Here is a 13,293-nt window from a genome sequence, read left to right on the forward strand (position 1 = left end):
AAATGTTCTTGATGTTCAACATTATAATATTAAAAAAATCTTATAAATTCTGTATTTGAGTGCCTGTAGCATTCAGAATTTAACATTTAACAAGCTGCTTGTGGACAAGTTCAGCAAGCCATTTCCTCTACAATAAAGCTGCACGCATCTAGAGCAAACTCCCATAAGGTTATATTCTAAACTAGCTATGAGCTAATTAGATGGCAGTTTGTATATTGGAAACTGTGTAGAACAATATTTGGAGCATTAGATTGAGAAATTATGACTGATAAAATAATTTTCTGATGTTCCCATCTATTGAGTTTTGGCAGAGTTTCATAATAATAAAAACTTCAACTTATTAAAAGCTTACAATGTGTCATGACTTTACATACATCAGTCCTATCCTTGTAATAATTCTGCCATGAAGGTATAGAGACACCATCTATATATTTTGCATATAAGGAAGTTGAGACCACATAGGTTAAGTCACTGGTGAGGAATTTGAACCTTGGTCTAACAGTAAAGCTCAGATTCTTTCTGATTACCAAGGGCAAACAATTTTCATTTAAAATATTCTGTACATGTGAAATTGAACCATTATCTGAGAAAACTTCTGTGATTTTGTTGTTGTTGTCCAGTAGATCAGTCGTGTCCGATTTTTGCAATTCCACAGACTGCAGCACACTAGGCTTCCCTGTCCTTCACCATCTCCTGGAGCTTGCTCAGACTCATATCCATTGAGTTGGTGATGCCATCCAACCATCATCTCATCCTCTGTCATCCCCTTCTCCTCATGCCCTTCTCCTCCCCATGTCTCCTCAAGACCCTCCTCAGGGTCTTTTCCAATGAGTCTGCTCTTCCCATCAGGAGGCCAAAGTATTGGAGCTTCAGCTTCAATATTAGTCCTTCCAATGAATATTCAGGATTTATTTCCTTCAGGATTAACTGGTTTGATCTCCTTGCAGTCCAGAAGGCTCTCAAGAGTCTTTTCAAACACCACAGTTCAAAAGCATCAATTCTTCAGTGCTCAGCCTTCTTTATGGCCCAACTCTCACATCCACGCATGACTACTGGAAAAATATAGCTTTGACTAGACGGATCTTTGTCAGCAAGTTAATGTCTCTGCTTTTTAATATACTGTCTAGGTTTGTCATAGCTTTTCTTTTAAGGAGCAATCATCTTTTAATTTCATGACTGCAGTCACCATCTGCAGTGATTTTGGAGCCCAAGTAAACAAAGTCTGTCACTGTTTCCATTGTTTCCTCATAATGCTCATAAATTGTTCAGAAGTTTGGGGTCTTTAGACCCCAGATGGTAGAATGCTGCTGTTCTGTTTTCTGGGACTGATGTAGCTTTGTTTGCAATAGTGCTCAATTTGGAGTAGGGATGTATACATATGTCTGTAAAATAAATAATGTAATATTTTATTGTGGAAGTCATACTGGGGAGTTTCCTTTGATATTTTTTGTTATTTTGGAACTAATTATAAATAAACCATATATTCTGTCACATTGAAACATTGACTCTAGTGAATTTGTCACTAGCTTCTTATTTGTTCATATGGCAGTAGATTTGGGTTGATGGTACTACCTAGGACTTCTTCTGCATACTTTAGAACTTTATAGCATACATTGAAGTCCTCTGTCCCCTCTATGACTATGCTTGAAATGTTGCTGGAGAAATTAGTGTTGGCAGTCACTAATTAGGGTCACTAGCTAGTGTGGCTAATTTATGTCAAGGTTGGAAGTGCTCACTTAAAACTGTTTGCAGCAGTCCTTTCTTTCTGGCAGCTTTTTCATGTTCCACTCTACCTCATCTGTCTTTTGTGCCTAGTGGAGCCCCTATTTTTCAGTGAAGATACTCTTGTTAAACCTGATATTTCCTGAAAGTTCTTCTTCTCTCTTTTTATCTTAGCACAGACCTGACTTTCTGTCTCCTATTGTTCTTGTCTTCAAATGGAAACCACTTTCTTCTACTCCTCTTGAAACATAGGTTTTGGGCCCTTGCATGTGCTGGTGTCACTGTCTAGAAAGCCTTTCCTTGACTTGTTCACCAGGTGAACTCCAACTCATTCCAATTCTCTAGTTCATTCTAAGTCTTTAAGACTTAGTCTAATAGGTGCAAAAAACTTTTGACAAAATTCAACATTTATTTGTGATTAAAAGCTCTCTAGACAGTGGGTGTTGAGGGAACATACTTCAAGATAATAAAGGCCAAAATTTACTAAACTTACCATCATACTGAATGGTGAATACCTGAGAGAACTTCCTATAAGGTCAGGAAGACAAATATGCCTACTGTTGCCACTTTTATTCAGCATAGTATTAGAAGTGCTGGTCATAGCAGTCAGACAAGAACAAGAAATAAAAGGAATCCAAATTGGAAAGAAAGAACAGTCACTGTTTGCAGATAACATGATATTACACAGAAAGCCCTAAAGATGCCTCCAAAAAACTACTAGAGGTCATCAATACATTTGGTAAAGTTGCAGGATCCAAAATTAGTATATAGAAATCTGTTGGATTTCTATACATTAACAACAAACTATCAGAGAAATTAGGGAAGGAGTTTCATTTGCCATCATAGTAAAAATAATAAAATACCTAGGAATCAGCCTATCTAAAGAGGTAAAAGACCTGTACTTGGAAAACTGTGAGACACTGATTAAAAAAAATGAGGACGACGCAATGAAAGAAATACTCACCACAGACTAGAAGAATTAATGTTGTTAAGATGCTTGTAGACTGGAAGAATTAATATTGATAAGATGAGCATACTACCCAAGGCAATCTAGAAGTCCAGTGCAATCTCTATTAAAATACATTTTTCACAGAACTAGAACAAATAATTAAAAATTTTGTATGGAAAGACAGAAGACCGCAAGTAGCCAAAATAGTCTTGAGAAAGAGGAATAGAGGTGGAGCCATCATGTTCCCTGACGTCAGACTGTACTGTTAATACAAAGCTATACATTCCTTTTCATGTTATTTGTTGTCGCTCAGTTGCTAAGTCATGTCTGACTTTTGAGACCCCATGGACTATAGCACACCAGGCTTCTCTGTACTTCACTATCTCCCGAGTTTGCTCGAATTCGTGTTCATTGAGTTGGTGATGCTATCTAACCATCTCATCCTCTGCTGTCCACTTCTCCTTTTGCCACCAATCTTCCCCAGCATCAGGGTCTTTTCCAATGAGTTGGTTCTTTGCATCAGCTGGCCAAAGCATTAGAGCTTCAGCTTCAGTTCTTCCAATGAATATTCAGGGTTGATTTCCTTTAGGGTTGACTGGTTTGATCTCCTTACAGTCCAGGGGACTCTTATGAATCTTCCCTAGTACCACAATTTGAGAGTATCAATTCTTTGGCACTCAGCCTTCTTTATGGTTCAACTCTCACATCTGTACATGACTACTGGAAAAATCATAGCTTTGACTAGATGGATCTTTGTTGGCAAAGTGATGTCTTTGCTTATTAATAACGCTTCTAGGTTTGGCATAACTCTCCTTCCAAGGAGCAGTTCAGTTCAGTTCAGTCGCTCAGTTGTGTCCGACTCTCCGCGACCCCATGAATCACAGCACGCCAGGCCTCCCTGTCCATCACCAACTCCCGGAGTTCACTCAAACTCATGTCCACAGAGTCGGTGATGCCATCCAGCCATCTCATTCTCGGTCGTCCCCTTCTCCTCCCGCCCCCAACCTTTCCCAGCATCAGAGTCTTTTCCAGTGAGTCAACTCGTCGCATGAGGTGGCCAAAGTATTGGAGTTTCAGCTTTAGCATCAGTCCCTCCAATGAACATCCAGGATTGATCTCCCTTAGAATGGACTGGTTGGATCTCCTTGCAGCCCAAGGGACTCTCAAGAGTCTTCTCCAACACCAAAGTTCAAAAGCATCAATTCTTTGGCGATCAGCCTTCTTCACAGTCCATCTCTCACATCCATACATGAGCATGGGAAAAACCATAGCCTTGACTAGACGGACCTTGGTTGGCAAAGTAATGTCTCTGCTTTTTAATATACTATCAAGGTTGGTCATAACTTTCTTTCCAAGGAGCAAGCGTCTTTTAATTTCATGGCTGCAATCAGCATCTGCAGTGATTTTGGAGCCCCCAAAAATAAAGTCTGACACTGTTTCCACTGTTTTTCCATCTATTTCCCATGAAGTGATGGGACCAGATGCCATGATCTTTGTTTTCTGAATGTTGAGCTTCAAGCCAACCTTTTCACTCTCCTCTTTCACTTTCATCAAGAGGCTTTTGAGTTCCTCTTCACTTTCTGCCATAAGGGTGGTGTCATCTGCATATCTGAGGTTATTGATATTTCTCCCAGCAATCTTGATTCCAGCTTTTGCTTCTTCCAGCCCAGCGTTCCTCATGATGTACTCTGCATATAAGTTAAATAACCAAGGTGACAATATACAACCTTGACGTACACCTTTTGCTATTTGGAACCAGTCTGTTGTTCCATGTCCAGTTCTAACTGTTGCTTCCTGACCTGCATACAGGTTTCTCAAGAGGCAGGTCAGGTGGTCTGGGATTCCCATCTCTTGAAGAATGTTCCACAGTTTATTGTGATCAACACAGTCAAAGGCTTTGGGCATAGTCAATGAAGCAGAAATAGATGTTTTTCTGAAACTCTCTTGCTTTCTCCATGATCCAGCGGATGTTGGCAATTTGATCTCTGGTGCCTCTGCCTTTTCTAAAACCTGTTGAACATCTGGGAGTTCACGGTTTACATACTGCTGAAGCCTGGCTTGGAGAATTTTGAGCATGACTTTACTAGCATGTGAGATGAGTGCAATTGTGTGGTAGTTTGAGCATTCTTTGGCAAGCATCTTTTAATTTCATGGCTGCAGTGATTTTGAAGCCCAAGAAAATAAGATCTGTCTCTGCTTCCACTTTCTCCCCTTCTATTTGCCATATGATGGGACCGGGATGCAATGATCTTAGTTTTTTTTAATGTTTAATAGGCACTGTACAAATGTTACATAGTTAGTTCTCACGATAATCATGTAAGAGAGTTCCTACTATTAGCTCCTCTTTACATATCCCCATATGTACAGAGTGGCACCCCACTCCAGTACTCTTGCCTGGAAAATCCCATGGATGGAGGAGCCTGGTAGGCTGCAGTCCATGGGATCGCTAAGAGTCGGACACGACTGAGTGACTTCACTTTCACTTTTCACTTTCATGCATTGGAGAAGGAAATGGCAACCCACTCCAGTATTCTTGCCTGGAGAATCCCGGGGATGGCGGAGCCTGGTGGGCTTCCGTCTATGGGGTTGCACAGAGTCGGACACGACTGAAGCGACTTAGCAGCAGCAGTAGCAGCAGTAAGTAGTAGAGGTGAAATTTGAATCCTGATCTCTATCATTCTAAATTTTGTTTCCCACTTGAGTATATTACTTCTGTGGTAACTCCCTCTTTTATATTACTTTTCTAGTTTTTATATACTGATCATTGTATGTGTGTGTGCTCAGTTGCTCAATCATGTCTGACTCTTTGCAACCACATGGACTGTAGCTTGCCAGTCTCCTCTGTCCATGGAATTTTCCAGGCAAGAATACTAGAGTGGGTTCTTACTCCAGGGGATCTTCCTGACCTGGGGATTGAACCCGCATTTCTTGTGGCTCCTGTGTTGGCAGGCTGATTCTTTGCCACTGCACCCCCTGGGAAGCCTATACTGATCATTATCTTTATCATAATCATTATCACTAAGGCCCATGCCTTGCTAATCTCTTTATTCCCTGTGCCCAGAACAACCCTTGGTATATAACAGGTATTTAGAAAATGTTCACTGGGTACATGCATACATGGTTGGGTGACTGGGTTCTGTGTTGTTCTGTTCTCCTACTTTGACCTCTCTTGCTCACTGTTTCACTCGTTACTGCTTCCTGAAGACGTCTCTTGGCTAGTCTTACAGAACCCTTACCAGTAAGTGTCTTTTAGGTCTTATTTCCCCTGTCTTTGCTATTTTGTTGAAATTAACAGACATGCCACATTGATGACCAAGATATGACATTCTAAATGCTTTTGTTCTGGCTAAGTCTGGGGTTTGTGTGCTGCAGATAAATGACTCATCATTAGAAGTGAAGAGAACAGTCTCTTCTCTAAAATAAGTATCCTTACTTGAGGTGATTTGGCTAGGGAGCCTGAGAAAGTTAACATATATATAACATGAATTTTTTTGGTCTCATCTATGACATGGCAAATAGATGGGGAAACAATAGAAACAGTGACAGACTTTATTTTGGGGGGCTCCAAAATCACTGCAGATGATGACTGCAGCCATGAAATTAAAAGACGCTTGCTCCTTCAAAGAAAAGTTATGACCAACCTAGACAGCATACTAAAAAGCCAGAGACATTACTTTGCCAACAAAGGTCCATCTAGTCAAAGCTATGGTTTTTCCAGTAGTCATGTATGGATGTGAGAGTTGGACTATAAAGAAAGCTGAGCGCCAAAGAATTGATGCTTTTGAACTGTGGTGTTGGAGAAGACTCTTGAGAGTCCCTTGGGCTGCAAGGAGATCCAACCAATCCATCCTAAAGGAAATCAGTCCTGAATATTCATTGGAAGGACTGATGCTGAAGCTGAAACTCCAATACTTTGGCCACCTGATGTGAAGAGTTGAGTCATTTGAAAAGACACTGATGCTGGGAAAGATTGAAGGTGGGAGAAGGGGACGACAGAGGATGAGATGGTTGGATGGCATCACTAACTCAATGGACACGAATGTGAGTAAGCTCTGGAAGTTGATGATGGACAGGGAGGCCTGGCATGCTACAGTCCATGGGGTTGCAAAGAGTCGAACGTGACTGAGCAACTGGACTGAACTAATGACATGCATGTTTTATATGAAAGAAGCACAAGCCAGTTATTGCTAGTTAAGCAATCTGTCAAAAAGTAGTGATTTTTTTTTATTGAATATGAGGATCTAAGTAATAATAAGGTTTATTAGGACCAAGTTTTATAGTTGTTGAAGACTGGACTTAGTCAGCTGAAACCCTTAGAGTTTTACAGTATGGTATATCATTGAAGTAAATACTTGTGTCTGTATATCCTTTAAGATTCATAAATTTGGGAGTGTAGTTGTAACATCTTGTTTGATAGGAAAACTGTCAGAAGTAGATGGCAATTTAGAGTAGAGGATTGGAGTCAGGCTTGGTATTGGGGGTTTGGTGTTTGGCTCTAGAATGAGAGCTTCAAGGTAGAGTGAGGATTGGCAGTTAGTTTTTTGGCCAGGAGGCATCGTCAGGTATATTATTTTTTTTTACATAATAAGCACTGGCTCTCTTACTCTAGGCACATACATTGCATATTATATTTGTGAGTTCAGAAACACTGTTTCTATCAATCACTGAGTAGTTTTCAATCAATAATCCTTATTTAGTAATGGAGATCTTTACTGAATATAAGATGACAAGGTGAATAGAACATAGTTCCTGCCCTGGATGTTCTCACAGTCAAGAGAAGTATTTTTCTTGTTTGTTTTATTAAATTAATATTGCTTATAAAGAATCTTAAAAACAGAGATCATGTAATGTATTGTTGGTGTTTTGTTATAGACTGTTTGGAGTTGTCATGCCTTCAAACATCTGGCTACAAGAAGTAGGTTGCCTGTTTGTTCAGTTGCTGAGTCGTGTCCAACTCTGCAACCCTGTGGACTACAGCACACCAGGCTACCCTGTCCTTCACTATCTCTTGGAGTTTGCTCAAACTCAAGTCCATTGAGTTGATGATGCCATCCAACCAACTCATCCTCTGCTGCCCCTTCTCCTTTTGCCTTAAATCTTTCCCAGCATCAGGTCTTTTCCAGTGAGTCTTCTCTTTGCATCAGATGGCCAAAGTATTGGAACTTTAGCTTTAGTGTCACTCTTTCCAATGAATATTCAGGGTTGATTTCCTTTAGGATTGACTGGTTTGATCTCCTTGCTGTCCAAGGGACTGTCAGTAGTCTTCTCCAGCACTACAGTTCAAAAGCATCAATTTTTCAGCACTCGGCTTCTTTATGGTCCAACTGTCACATCTGTACATGACTACTGGAAAAACCATAGCTTTGACTATACACACCTTTGTTGGCAAAGTGATGTCTCTGCTTTTTAATATGCCGTCTAGGTTTGTCATAGCTTTTCTTCCAAACAGCAAGCGTCTTTTAATTTCATGACTTCAGTCACCATCTGCAGTGATTTTGGAGCCCAAGAAAATAAAATCTGTCACTGTTTCCACTTTTCCCTCTTCTATTTGCCATGAAATGATGGGACTGGATGCCATGATCTTTGTTTTTTGAATGTTGAGTTTTAAGCCAGCTTTTTCACTCTCCCCTTTCACCGTCATCAAGAGGCTCTTTAGTTCCTCTTCACTTTCTGTCATTAGAGTGGTATCGTCTGCATATCTGAGGTTGTTGATATTTCTCCTGGAAGTCTTGATTCCAGCTTGTGATTCATCCAGCCCAGAATTTTGCATGGTGTACTCTGCATAGTATACCTAGTACACATAAATAAGCAGGGTGAAAATATTCAGCCTTGACATACTCCTTTCCCAATTTTGAACCAGTCTGTTGTTCCATGTCTAGTTCTAACTATTGCTCCTTGACTTGCATTCAGGTTTCTCAGGAGACAGGTACAGTGGTCTGGTATACCCCTCACTTTAAGAATGTTTCAGTTTGTTGTGATCCACACAGTTAAAGACTTTTGTGTAGTCAATGAAATGGAAGTAGATATTTTTCTGGAATTCCCTTGCTTTATCTATGACATCCTAATTTATGTTTAAATATCATCTATGATTTCTTTACAGCTGACCTTCCAACCTCTACTTGGACACTTGTAGTGACAGAGATAGTCTTTCCTGTTAACTTAGACAGTTCTAAATGTTAGGAAGTCCTTTGTATCAGGTTAATATTGGCTTGCACTGTCTTTGAGTCACACAGAACTCTAATTCCTTCATGAAGAGAGCTCTGACATTCCCTCCTCCACATGACTCCCTTGTTTCTTGATGGCTTTTCTATACACCTGCTTATTTTCTGCCTAAGTGATTTGTGATTATGGCTCTTCCCCCACAAAATGAACACTCACAGATTTTCATTGAGTGTCCATTATGTACAGGATCAGCTGTGCTGGCATAAAGGTCCCTGACTTCAGATTGCTTTTAATGTACGTGGAGAAAAGACACTGGATAACAACAAGAAAAACATCAGGGAAAGAATCGGTGGGGATGGGGGAATCTCTCCAGTTTCTTTAAACCATACTTTCTTTGTAAAATCTCTGTTCTTAAACTGTCAGCATGGGGACCACATTTAAGACTGTCCCTCCAGATTATAGCTTAATCAGTGAGGGACTGATAGTAGTATGCAAATTAAAAATTTTAAATCTGATAGCATACGTTAGGTGTTAAATGTCAGAATTTTTAAATGTCTGAAATAATATAAAATTTAAACATACTATAAATCCTTTTATAAGATAATATAGACCAATTTCCCTAATCATGACCTTAGTGGAAATAGTAAACAAGTGCTGGTCTCATTTAACAACCCTATGATCTAGAAAGCTCATTTGGCCCCTCTTTAGGTTCTGTAAGCATGTTATGGAAACAAGTAGTTGAAAAGTGAATATACAGTCATTCCACTTGGTCTGCATAATGTCAGACAATCCATAAGGTTTTTTTCTTTACTTGAATAGGACACATTTTTTACTGAATTGACTTGACTGATAGGTTCCTTGTAGACATAGTCTTAGCAAAGAAAGCTAAAAATTGCTTTTGGGGAAGAAAATTGTAGCTAGTTATATCTCATAAAACCATTCTTGTGTTCATTTTCGAGGAAATTACTGTAAGTGTATCTTCTAGGGCCAGTGTGTTAAGAGACCTTTTTATGTTGAAATAAAAACTCAGAGAGTTTCCATATCAGAGTTGTTCCATTGACTTGTTTTACTCCTGAAAATAAAATGAGAATCTTTAGCCAAAGGAAAGCTCACGTTTGTTAAACACTGACATTATTTGACCTTATTTTATTTATTTACATTATGTTTAATACCTATGCATGTCCAGTCTTTGGAGACACAAAGAAACTATTATATTAGAAGTTTCTTTGGTTTCCTAATATGTTTTTCTATCCAAAGTCCTGTTTACATGTAATTCCATGGTTCTACATAAGAAGAGCTATTCATCTTTGTGTTTACATAAAGATACGCTAGGTTTGCAATACCTGATTCATTTTATGTCCCTAAAATATGAATGACATCATTTGGCCCACTAGACAGTAGATTTATTTTACTAACAAATCTTTCAGATCAATTCATAAGTGAGAAAGAAATAAATGTGAGTAAATGTTTGTTCTCTTTTGGTTTTTAAGTTAAAATAATTAGAATTCAGCCAGCCAAAAAGAAATTAAATTCAAAATCCAATCCTTCTCAAGAAATTTTGCATACAGCTATTCCACCTATTGTTTCAGCATTGCTGGGGTAAGAAAGTAGAACATTACTTTGGCAAATGTAATAGTTGGGAAGCAGAAATGAAGCTTGTCAGTGAATACCAGAAACTCCTATATTTTCTGAATATAGCTACCAAATACTTCTAGGGCAATGGATGTCAGAAACTGGAGCAAGCAAGTACCTGGAAGTCTATGTCAGAGTCAGTGACACTGTGGTAACCTGACACTGAGAGACTGAGGGAGAAACTAAAGGAGATGCTTTCTGAACTGAACTAAGAAAAGTACAACTATTTTTCAATCCACAAAATAAACTGTCTTAGAAATGGGAAATTTAATATTTAAAGATTCTCTTGAAAGTTTGTGGAGATTATATATATATATATATATATATATAATGTAGTAAAATGTGACCAATATAAGAATGCTTTTAGGAGTACTATTTATAATGAAGGAACTTAGCTACATTTTAAATAAACCTTTGCATTGTGAACACTTCTTTCAGTTTATTATAAAAAGTACTATAAAATCAGTTTTCTTAATGCATGCATAAAATAATGCCTTGCATATATGATATGGGACTTTTCTACACCTGCAGAGAGAAAGCACTGTTTTTTTCTAAACAGAGAGGCTGTTATTTGCAGATCTACTCTGCTGCTCTGAGTCATTGATGGTTATAGGCTTATACATTTAACCTGAAATGCAAAGCATTTTCTTCCAAGGCCTAAAGTTAAATCATTTTTCAGTGTGCATAAAGGTACATTCTGAGTTTTGTTTGTCTTGCTACATATACTTGGAAAACAAGGTCAAGCTTTTGTTAAAATGTGTGTGTGTGTTGGCATCAGTCGCATTCTTTTTTCCCTCTGCCTGTCGGGAGGGTACCCTTGATGTACCTTTTCCAGTGCTCACCATTATGGGTTTTAATCACATCAGTAAAATTTTTTGTACTGCTTTGGTGAAAGGTCGTACTTATTGAGCTGACTTGTCTATTTATTTCTATCTAGTAATCTTAGAATATGCTGTAACCTAGGGTAAAGATGAATACAGTCACACCATTTAGGATTTTTGCATCTCTTCACAGAAAAGATTGGCGTGCAAGAGCTCCTCCCTTTTTGAGAACACTGCCATGATCTGATTTTGGTTATTCTAACTGAATGAAATTAATTGGATGGCTTTCATTACTGTGAAACAATTTGTGTGCTTAGTCACTTAGTTGTGTCCTACTCTTTGTGACTCTTTGGACTGTAGCCTGCCAGCCTCCTCTCTCTGTCCATGGGAATTTTTAGGCAAGAATACTGAAGTAGGTTGCCATTTCCTTCCCTAGGGGATCTTCCAGACCCAGGAATCTAACCGTGTGTCTCCTGCATTGCAGGCAGATTCTTTGAGGAATCTGAGCCTTTGAGGAAACCTCATGAAACAATTTACATATATGGAAATCATCTGTTCCCTAAAAGTGGGAAGGAACTCTGATATAGAACTTCCCAAGTGCAATGATACGTGCTGTGGATAAAATTAAAGCAAAGTAAGGGGACAGAATGAATGGCCTGCTGTTTCAGATGAGATGGTTAGAAGAGGTCTCTCAGATGAGCAGAAATCACCATGAAGTGAGGGAGCAAGCCATGCAAATATCTGAGGAAAGTGCATCCTAGCAGAGGGAGCAAGGGCCAAAGCCAAAGCCACGAGAAGGCACTGTGCTTGGCATATGCGAGGAACAGCAAGGAGACCAGTGTATTTAGAGCAAGGGAGAGAATGGAGAGAGAAATCTGAGAGGGAATGAAGGTTCAGTTTATTTGGAGCCTTATAGGCAAAATTCAACAGAACCTACATTTCTTTTTCATTTCTGGTTATCTTTAATTTTGTTTCTTAATCACGTTTTTCTCTTTCTTTGATTTGACTGCTCATGTAGTATATTTTTTGTCCTTTTAAAAAAAAATTTTAATGAAGTTTTAAGAATAAAAGCTTTTCTTTAGTACAACTTTGCTTGCATTCTGTAAGGTTCATGGTCATAAGTCAACTGCAAGGGATGTGCAGAAATGGAAGATTTTAATTAGCACATTGGTATCCCAGACAGAATCAGGGTTTTGTTAATAAGGAAGAGTGGGGGAATAAATATTGGATAAACTACTAGCAATATCTTTCACAAAATCCTTTGGGCCTGCAAGATTTTCCTATAGATTCCCATGCTATACAGACTGTTACAAAGCATCACGGGATGGAAAGATAGCCAATTTATTTTATAAAACTGCCAGAATCTTGTATCAAAACCTGATAAAGATGAGTGAAAAGGAAAATTAGAGACCAGTTTAACTTATGAATATAACTGTGAAAAGTCAGAATACAAACATTTCGATTTTTCAGCACATTGAAAGAATCATCCATCATGATCATGTAGGGTTCATACCCAAAATGCAAGAGTGCTTTAATATCAAGAAAGCTTTTAATACCATAAAACATACCAAAAAATCAAATAAGAAAAATATGATAATCACAATAGGTAAAGATTTGATCAAAGTCAACCCTTATTTCTGATTAGAAAACCAATCTTAGATAACAAAAGCTAGAAATGTATTTCTTTAATGAAATAAAGATATCTAGCTCCTGTTCTGGTCAAGTTAATTCCAGTTCAAAGACCAAAGGTATATTCTATATATCCCCAGTCTTATCAATCTATGACTTCAAAATATACTTTCAAGTAATATCTGAAGTAGGATGGCAGAGAACCATGATGATGTACTCCCAGTTACTTCTGGAAATTTCTCAGTTTCTTTTTCATGTGCTGCGGAAGACATCCCCCTCATTTCTAAACTCGCATGTTTCCAACTTGCCACTATACATATAGCTGCAATAACTGGTTAGGTAGAATGATGGGCATACCTGTTCTTCACTCAGGGAAAA

The 13,293-nt window shown here is 38.6% G+C and overlaps 1 protein-coding gene across 2 annotated transcripts in view; it reads left to right on the plus strand.

Moving 5' to 3' along the window:
• STK33 (serine/threonine kinase 33) overlaps positions 1 to 13,293 on the plus strand; it is a 185,404-nt gene that overhangs the window by 80,775 nt on the left and 91,336 nt on the right. The window lies entirely within an intron of this gene.

This window comes from Moschus berezovskii, chromosome 14, assembly GCF_049115385.1.
Source record: "Moschus berezovskii isolate FMDL1 chromosome 14, NW_MosBer_1.0, whole genome shotgun sequence".
Lineage (NCBI taxonomy): Eukaryota > Metazoa > Chordata > Mammalia > Artiodactyla > Moschidae > Moschus > Moschus berezovskii.